Source organism: Strix aluco, unplaced genomic scaffold (genome assembly GCF_031877795.1).
Source record: "Strix aluco isolate bStrAlu1 unplaced genomic scaffold, bStrAlu1.hap1 HAP1_SCAFFOLD_33, whole genome shotgun sequence".
NCBI classification, from domain to species: domain Eukaryota; kingdom Metazoa; phylum Chordata; class Aves; order Strigiformes; family Strigidae; genus Strix; species Strix aluco.
In genome coordinates this window covers 1,928,155-1,932,526 of record NW_027436647.1, presented here as the reverse complement: position 1 = coordinate 1,932,526, position 4,372 = coordinate 1,928,155, and positions in this window count along the sequence as shown.

Here is a 4,372-nt window from a genome sequence, read left to right as displayed (position 1 = left end):
AAACAGTAACACTTGATCAGAAGGAAAGAAAGCACAGAGCCCCAGATTCTATGTTGTCCTGGAGAGCTTGCAGAGCACTGGGGAAAGGCAGGCAGAGAATTCCCTGATAGCACCTTCTCTGTGCCTGTTCACATTGCTTCGCAGAATCGCTTTTGTGCAGAAAACAGTAACACTTGTTCAGAAGGAAAGAAAGCACAGAGCCCCAGATTCTATGTTGTCCTGGAGAGCTTGCAGAGCACTGGGGAAAGGCAGGCAGAGAATTCCCTGCTAGCACCTTCTCTGTGCCTGGGAAGCAGAAGCGTTCACATTGCTTTGCAAGAATCGCTTTTGTGCAGAAAACAGTAACACTTGTTCAGTAGGAAAGAAAGCACAGAGCCCCAGATTTTATGTTGTCCTGGAGAGCTTGCAGAGCACTGGGGAAAGGCAGGCAGAGAATTCCCTGCTAGCACCTTCTCTGTGCCTGTTCACATTGCTTCGCAGAATCGCTTTTGTGCAGAAAACAGTAACACTTGTTCAGAAGGAAAGAAAGCACAGAGCCCCAGATTCTATGTTGTCCTGGAGAGCTTGCAGAGCACTGGGGAAAGGCAGGCAGAGAATTCCCTGCTAGCACCTTCTCTGTGCCTGGGAAGCAGAAGTGTTCACATTGCTTCGCAAGAATCGCTTTTGTGCAGAAAACACTAACACTTGTTCAGAAGGAAAGAAAGCACAGAGCCCCAGATTCTATGTTGTCCTGGAGAGCTTGCAGAGCACTGGGGAAAGGCAGGCAGAGAATTCCCTGATAGCACCTTCTCTGTGCCTGTTCACATTGCTTCGCAGAATCGCTTTTGTGCAGAAAACAGTAAGACTTGTTCAGAAGGAAAGAAAGCACAGAGCCCCAGATTTTATGTTGTCCTGGAGAGCTTGCAGAGCACTGGGGAAAGGCAGGCAGAGAATTCCCTGCTAGCACCTTCTCTGTGCCTGGGAAGCAGAAGTGTTCACATTGCTTCTCAAGAATCGCTTTTGTGCAGAAAACACTAACACTTGTTCAGAAGGAAAGAAAGCACAGAGCCCCAGATTTTATGTTGTCCTGGAGAGCTTGCAGAGCACTGGGGAAAGGCAGGCAGAGAATTCCCTGATAGCACCTTCTCTGTGCCTGTTCACATTGCTTCGCAGAATCGCTTTTGTGCAGAAAACAGTAACACTTGTTCAGAAGGAAAGAAAGCACAGAGCCCCAGATTCTATGTTGTCCTGGAGAGCTTGCAGAGCACTGGGGAAAGGCAGGCAGAGAATTCCCTGCTAGCACCTTCTCTGTGCCTGGGAAGCAGAAGTGTTCACATTGCTTCGCAAGAATCGCTTTTGTGCAGAAAACAGTAACACTTGTTCAGAAGGAAAGAAAGCACAGAGCCCCAGATTCTATGTTGTCCTGGAGAGCTTGCAGAGCACTGGGGAAAGGCAGGCAGAGAATTCCCTGATAGCACCTTCTCTGTGCCTGTTCACATTGCTTCGCAGAATCGCTTTTGTGCAGAAAACACTAACACTTGTTCAGAAGGAAAGAAAGCACAGAGCCCCAGATTCTATGTTGTCCTGGAGAGCTTGCAGAGCACTGGGGAAAGGCAGGCAGAGAATTCCCTGCTAGCACCTTCTCTGTGCCTGTTCACATTGCTTCGCAGAATCGCTTTTGTGCAGAAAACAGTAACACTTGTTCAGAAGGAAAGAAACCACAGAGCCCCAGATTCTATGTTGTCCTGGAGAGCTTTTAGAGCACTGGGGAAAGGCAGGCAGAGAATTCCCTGCTAGCACCTTCTCTGTGCCTGGGAAGCAGAAGTGTTCACATTGCTTCGCAGAATCGCTTTTGTGCAGAAAACACTAACACTTGTTCAGAAGGAAAGAAAGCACAGAGCCCCAGATTTTATGTTGTCCTGGAGAGCTTGCAGAGCACTGGGGAAAGGCAGGCAGAGAATTCCCTGCTAGCACCTTCTCTGTGCCTGGGAAGCAGAAGTGTTCACATTGCTTCGCAAGAATCGCTTTTGTGCAGAAAACACTAACACTTGTTCAGAAGGAAAGAAAGCACAGAGCCCCAGATTCTATGTTGTCCTGGAGAGCTTGCAGAGCACTGGGGAAAGGCAGGCAGAGAATTCCCTGCTAGCACCTTCTCTGTGCCTGTTCACATTGCTTCGCAGAATCGCTTTTGTGCAGAAAACAGTAACACTTGTTCAGAAGGAAAGAAAGCACAGAGCCCCAGATTCTATGTTGTCCTGGAGAGCTTGCAGAGCACTGGGGAAAGGCAGGCAGAGAATTCCCTGCTAGCACCTTCTCTGTGCCTGGGAAGCAGAAGTGTTCACATTGCTTCGCAAGAATCGCTTTTGTGCAGAAAACACTAACACTTGTTCAGAAGGAAAGAAAGCACAGAGCCCCAGATTTTATGTTGTCCTGGAGAGCTTGCAGAGCACTGGGGAAAGGCAGGCAGAGAAATCCTTGCTAGCACCTTCTCTGTGCCTGTTCACATTGCTTGGCAGAATCGCTTTTGTGCAGAAAACACTAACACTTGTTCAGAAGGAAAGAAAGCACAGAGCCCCAGATTCTATGTTGTCCTGGAGAGCTTTTAGAGCACTGGGGAAAGGCAGGCAGAGAATTCCCTGCTAGCACCTTCTCTGTGCCTGGGAAGCAGAAGTGTTCACATTGCTTCGCAGAATCGCTTTTGTGCAGAAAACACTAACACTTGTTCAGAAGGAAAGAAAGCACAGAGCCCCAGAGTCTATGTTGTCCTGGAGAGCTTGCAGAGCACTGGGGAAAGGCAGGCAGAGAATTCCTTGCTAGCACCTTCTCTGTGCCTGGGAAGCAGAAGTGTTCACATTGCTTCGCAGAATCGCTTTTGTGCAGAAAACAGTAACACTTGTTCAGAAGGAAAGAAAGCACAGAGCCCCAGATTCTATGTTGTCCTGGAGAGCTTGCAGAGCACTGGGGAAAGGCAGGCAGAGAATTCCCTGCTAGCACCTTCTCTGTGCCTGTTCACATTGCTTCGCAGAATCGCTTTTGTGCAGAAAACACTAACACTTGTTCAGAAGGAAAGAAAGCACAGAGCCCCAGATTCTATGTTGTCCTGGAGAGCTTGCAGAGCACTGGGGAAAGGCAGGCAGAGAATTCCCTGCTAGCACCTTCTCTGTGCCTGGGAAGCAGAAGTGTTCACATTGCTTCGCAAGAATCGCTTTTGTGCAGAAAACACTAACACTTGTTCAGAAGGAAAGAAAGCACAGAGCCCCAGATTTTATGTTGTCCTGGAGAGCTTGCAGAGCACTGGGGAAAGGCAGGCAGAGAATTCCCTGATAGCACCTTCTCTGTGCCTGTTCACATTGCTTCGCAGAATCGCTTTTGTGCAGAAAACAGTAACACTTGTTCAGAAGGAAAGAAAGCACAGAGCCCCAGATTCTATGTTGTCCTGGAGAGCTTGCAGAGCACTGGGGAAAGGCAGGCAGAGAATTCCCTGATAGCACCTTCTCTGTGCCTGGGAAGCAGAAGTGTTCACATTGCTTCGCAAGAATCGCTTTTGTGCAGAAAACACTAACACTTGTTCAGAAGGAAAGAAAGCACAGAGCCCCAGATTTTATGTTGTCCTGGAGAGCTTGCAGAGCACTGGGGAAAGGCAGGCAGAGAAATCCTTGCTGGCACCTTCTCTGTGCCTGGGAAGCAGAAGTGTTCACATTGCTTCGCAGAATCGCTTTTGTGCAGAAAACAGTAACACTTGTTCAGAAGGAAAGAAAGCACAGAGCCCCAGATTCTATGTTGTCCTGGAGAGCTTGCAGAGCACTGGGGAAAGGCAGGCAGAGAATTCCCTGATAGCACCTTCTCTGTGCCTGTTCACATTGCTTCGCAGAATCGCTTTTGTGCAGAAAACACTAACACTTGTTCAGAAGGAAAGAAAGCACAGAGCCCCAGATTCTATGTTGTCCTGGAGAGCTTGCAGAGCACTGCGGAAAGGCAGGCAGAGAATTCCCTGCTAGCACCTTCTCTGTGCCTGTTCACATTGCTTCGCAGAATCGCTTTTGTGCAGAAAACAGTAACACTTGTTCAGAAGGAAAGAAAGCACAGAGCCCCAGATTTTATGTTGTCCTGGAGAGCTTGCAGAGCACTGGGGAAAGGCAGGCAGAGAATTCCCTGCTAGCACCTTCTCTGTGCCTGGGAAGCAGAAGTGTTCACATTGCTTCGCAGAATCGCTTTTGTGCAGAAAACAGTAACACTTGTTCAGAAGGAAAGAAAGCACAGAGCCCCAGATTCTATGTTGTCCTGGAGAGCTTGCAGAGCACTGGGGAAAGGCAGGCAGAGAATTCCCTGCTAGCACCTTCTCTGTGCCTGGGAAGCAGAAGTGTTCACATTGCTTTGCAAGAATCGCTTTTGT